Genomic DNA, 5622 nt, shown 5'->3' with positions numbered 1-5622 from the left:
CTCCCCAGAAACAATGACTCCGAGGCGAACAGCCCTCAGCGCCCAGTGCGGAACTGGGCCGTCTGCTTGTCTGCCCTCTGATTCATCTGTTTCGGGTTTTAAATGACATATAGGAAGGTGCGTCTCTTAGAAACCTCGGGGCGTGAGGGAGGAACCCCAGATGGATTCTAGCACATCTGAAGTCAGAGGGGACCCGGATTTACGGGGCCTGGGGGTTGTGGTGAAAACCGAGGGTGACCCAGTCCGGGAAGAGCAGCTGAACTGCGGGCTCGAGAAAGGCCACGCCTTACCGCGGAGCATTGCCTGTCTTTTAGGTAGTATTTCAGAAGGAATGTCGGTAAGAAACAGGAACTTTCAGGACCTTCCACCCAGCGCTGGCGCACACAAGTGTGGGCCTTTCCTCTCTGGCCATTCTGCTTTTCTCCTTGTTTTCAGTTTATTTCCACTGGGGGATAAGTTTGAAACAAGCAGCTGTTCTAGAGGTCAGGGGTTATCCAGGTGGAGATCAGGTTGGGCAGCTTACACCTGACTCCTGACTCCAGGTGGCAGCTGGAAATGCTGCTGGGGTGGTGGGGGTGCTGAGCACGGGGCCAGCCTCAGGCGGCCCTGGGTGGCCTGTTGGCTGGGAGGGGCCAAGAGCAGGGCCCGCCAGGACCCACCATTGGGGGGTGGCGACTTGGGCCCCCTGTCGCCGAGGGTGAGGGGGTGGCCACGCCTCTCTGAGTGAGTGGAGCGGGCACACACCCCTCCCCCTCCCCACCGGCTCCCCAGAGACCGCTTCGCAGCAGTCATGCAGCAGTCATTCGTGTGCGGCTTTCCTTGTGAGGGATTAGACTAGGGGAGTGCTTTGTGAGAAAAATCCTGGGAGAGGTTGCTGGGGAAAAGCAAACAGAAGGAAGGAAGATCAGCTTTCTTAGCCCCTTCCGAGCAGAGCAGAGGCTATAAGAAGCCGGTCGCCTGGCCTAGGGCAGCTGGGGGTGTTTCTCGGCTACAGTGGGAGAAACTGGTAAGGTTCATTTTGTTTCTATTGCTCTGGGCTGCTGCTAAAATTGCTTTAGTCAAGGGCCATGTTGGAAGGAAGGGAAATGAGGAGCGGATCTGGGGGCCCTGCATTGTCTCCGCCTGGTGCAGACGCTGTTGCTGCACAAAGGGCTGGAGTGGAGCATGATTTTACTTTTCCCGAACTCGATTAGCATCACTGTTGACCAACTGACTTCAAGCAGCTCACGCAGAAACTAGTCCAGAGGGGAGTGCGTGCACTTACAGGCTAGGCTCAGGGTTCTGAGCATTTCTCTCTCATTTGGATTCATTTGGGGGTAAAGTGCTTGGGTGTGTTTCTTGGAAATTCCAAGGAATTTCTGGAAAATTCCAAGTGGCCTGTTTCCTGTGAGGATGTATTTACCCTTGCATGTTTCACCTGTTTGTAGCCAGGGCTGTGCGACCAGAGCCACTGCTGATACACTAGGTAGTCCCAAGAGTGAGCTCCAGCCAGCGCCAGGGCACGGGAGAGCGGGCCGCTAAAGTGAGGAGAGCAGAACGTTAACTTAGTCATGAAGAGCTTCATGATGAGAGAGTCATGATGCTCAGAAAATATTGTCCTTGCAAAGGAGAAACTGGACAACCGGCCCCAGCGAGTCAGTGAGAACAGGGACCCTCACATTTTCAAGGAACCCTGTCCCCTCACGCAGCCTTGTTTGGCCAACACTGCTGCTTCCTCCCTACCTTCTGTGACTCTTAGCCTGACTCTGGCTTTTGTGTGCAGAGATATATACATATATATCCTTCTAATCTAGCCTGAGAATCCTGACCCTGACTCATTTTGAGTATATTGGTTCAGTTTGACGCAAATTGCCCCTCAAGCAAAGCGCCGAGGTGCTTCTGAGGTAGCGTGTGTGTGGAGAAGATGAAGTGACGCACAGCTGTTGTCCCCGTGATGGACGAGCCCAGAAGCCTGTCCTCATCCCTGACAAACAGATCCCAGTGCTGCCTCTGCCCGGCTCCCCTGGAGAGACCCCTTGGTGATCTTTGTCCTGCCTGCGGCCCCGCCCCCAGGGCAGTTGGCCTCCTGAGGTAGCTGGCTCTGTGTGTCTCTCCTCCTCATTGAGAGAAAAGTAAAAGCCTCGCTCCACACAAAGTTCTGTTGGGAGCTGTTGGCTCTCTAAACTTGATGCGGCCGGAATAATACTTCCTATCTTTCTCGCTGAATCTATGCATCGTGAGCAACAACGGTCAAGAAAGATGATCCAGAGTCAACTAGTTACTGGCTTTGCCACTCTCACTTGAGTTGAAATTAGGTCCATGGGGTTTTTTTTTTCCTTAACTTTGCAATCTTACGATGACCTGATTATTGAAATAGTCAGAAATCGAAATGTGTGATATTTATTTTGTTAACAGCAGGGTTCTTGCAAAAGCCTATAGCTATTTAAATAAAGTTTCTGTGTGTGCATTTGAATATGAACGCCTAAAAATCGTGCTTTCTTTAAAATGTTTGCCTGTGACATCCTTTGCCAAAAAAAAAAAAAAAATCGAAACAAAACCAATTCCCTTCAGAGTTCAGGTTTTGTTCTTTCATCAACTGATATGCTAATTCAACCAAAGGGCTGGTTTGATCTTTATCTTTGGGAATTGTTTAGGAGTGCAGGCGAGGAGGTTAATTTTACAGCCTGAGTGTGAGATAACAGTTAATCAATTTATCTGAACTCTGAGGACATCTGGGAGGTTTTCAAGTTTTGATCAATGTGATTTACTATTCTCTGCCGCCTGTTCATTCCAGTTTCGAAGATTATTTACCTTCCTAATATTTGAGCCTGAGAGCATGGAGTTTATTACAATTGATTTTCTTTCCAGGCTGATCTTTTAAAATACTTTTGCTGGCCGTTTTCCTCCCCCACCTGATGAGATTTTCATTGCCTGGCGCGCACTTATCGAATGCCTGGGTGTCAGCGCTGCAGGCCACCTCTGCTTCGAGGAGTGAAAACTCTATTTTGGCATGGCTGCCTGTGGAGCTGGCCAAGCAAGAGGGGCAAGACCAGCTTTTGCTGTGCTCACACTGCTGGCATGGTCGCACGGCCCAGCTGCACTTGTAGTCTCAACACACAGAATGCTCATTCTCCTGAATTATTGATACATGGAAATCTATGACAGGCTGCTTCGAACCTGAGAGCTGACTTGATCAATAACCCTCTCGCATGGCACAAGACCCTCCACATCTTATTCTCATGGCCGGGCATTTCAATAATTCAGAAGTAATATTTCTCATGAATCAATAGTGTACAAATTGGGGAAATATGGGTCAAATGCTTCAGCAAGCTCCATCCCTGCCGTTCATGAATCACTTTTCTTCCATTTGTTGGTCTTGATACATTTGTTTTGTTTTTCCCGTTTGATGTCTTTTGTCAACTGATACCGCAATAATGTACATAATTTATAACAGTAGGGATAGGAAGAGGACATCCTAGAAAAGCAGGGAGCGTTTCTTGACTCTACCAGGAAGCAGACACCCCTGTGACCAGTTCCCAGGAAGGTTAGCCTTACTAATGGGATTATGCCCATTTGAGAGATGCGAACACTGAGGCCAGAGGCTTTCAGAGTGATCTCTGTAAGGATAACATTGCCTAAGGTAGCCGACTCAGACCTGTCCTCCGATCTACAACAGGACTCCTCAGCACACTGGTTTGTGCCTATCGCTCTCTTAACAACCCTCTCTTTCTTCCCAGATTCCATGCCGATCAATAATTCCCTACAGCTTATCTTAATGTGTCCAGTGAATTTCCCCTGACAGTTTCAGCCTGTTCCCTGACTTCCTTTAAGAGCTGACAGCCAACATATGTAAGCACAGTTTGCCAGGTGCTGTACATGTTTATGTGCAAAGCTGTTTTTGAAATATCAAGGTATTAAATGACTTGTTAGATTAAAATACAGAATGTAATTTATTAGATTTGCTTGGTTAGGGGAGATGAGGATTCAGTCTGGTTTGCACTGTGGCCTCGCCCGGCCTGATTTTCACCATATCTGGTAGAGGGCCGGAGTCTGCCAGCAAGCTCAGGTACATGTGTGCTTCTTAGCCTATTTGTTTACAGATGTGGGTTTCCGTCCCTGTGGCCTCACTTCCTGTCTCCCACAGGGAAGCAAAGGAAAGGCTGGAGTTGTAGAAACCTGGGAAATGGATCCTCCACCCTCTTCTGAAGCTACCAGTTGGGGAAAAGGAAAGCATGATGTGTTGGTAGAAGAGTCTCAGTGGGTCAGCACACTGCTCTGGCACATCCATAGTGCATCACACATTGACTTAAGTCAGCCCTGTCTAGCCAGGCACGTGGTATGTTGGTTTCTGACCACTGCTCTACAAGTTGCTTAATGTCTTAAAACAACACAAATTAGTTTTCTCTACCAGATTAATGTTTTAAAATGACACAAATTAATTTTCTTATGGTCTTGGAGGTCTGGAGCTCAAATTGGGTCTAAAACCAAGGCGTCACAAGACTGCAGTCTTTCTGGGGGCTCGAGGGTGAATCTGTTCCTTGGTTTTCCAGTTTCGAGAAAAGCTGGCATTCCTTGGCTCATGGCCCCACATCACTCCAACCTGCTGCATCATCACATCCTTTTCTTTTGCTCTGATCCTCTTACCTCCTTCTTTCTTTCTAAGGGCACTTATGATGCTCTCGGACCACCAGGCTAAATCAGTGAAATGTTCTCTTCCAGCACCCTGTGTCACTTTTGCCAAGTCCCTTTTGCCCCGTAACGTGACGTTTCCACAGATTCGGAGACATAGATTGAGTGGCCATCGTCCTGACCACCATAGCTTTAAAGCATAGTTCTTTCCAGCTACTTGACATTTATCTATTCCATGACATTGCGGGCAGTGGGGACTCAAGGAAGGATTTCAAGTGGAGAAGTGACATCATCAGCTTCCACATTATAAAGTCTAGCAGGAGCGCCCTTTGGCCATGGCCCGACTGGATGTCAGCTGGGATGCAGACGCTAAGAAGGGGACTGTGACAGGTCTGTGGAGGAAGGGATGGAAGAGTTTGAGAGATCCTAAAAAACAATATGCTGGTGGGGCAGCTGACAGGCAGAAGTTCGTTGTTTGGATAAGGTGGGTGGATAATGGGGAGCGGAGAGGATGGGTGTGAAGAGCGTATGTGCCGTGCAGGATGCGTGCGGACCTGCTATGGCAGGAAACGGGGAATTTTTGGAGGCAGATTCATGTGAACACCTGGCCACCGGGGGCATGTCCCTGTGGCATAAAGCATTCACAAGGAGCACTGGGCTGGGCAGAAAGGCAAAGCTGAGGGAAAAATCTGATGACCCTGCTAAGACTGTGTATCCACGTAAAGAAAACCAGATTGCAGTCGTAAAAATTAGATGATCAGAAACGAAGTGGGCATGAGACTCTCTGGATAAACAAAGTGAAGAGATAGTCCTTTTCTAAAAGGACACTGGGAAGGACAGGGCAATGAGTGGCGGGGGCCAGAGGGAGGGCACGTCCGGCCTTCCTCAGGAACGGCTGCGGTGGGCACGCGCTCAGCCTTGTCCCTCAGATCTCGCCAGCGGGCTTGGAAATTACTGCAACCTATGGGGGGCTGGCGAAGTAGAAGCAAAGCGAGGTGAAGTGCAATAACTGGC

Source organism: Condylura cristata, unplaced genomic scaffold (assembly GCF_000260355.1).
Source record: "Condylura cristata isolate star-nosed mole 26May11 unplaced genomic scaffold, ConCri1.0 scaffold00027, whole genome shotgun sequence".
In the NCBI taxonomy this organism is placed as follows: Eukaryota; Metazoa; Chordata; class Mammalia; order Eulipotyphla; family Talpidae; genus Condylura; species Condylura cristata.
This window is presented reverse-complemented; position numbering follows the sequence as displayed.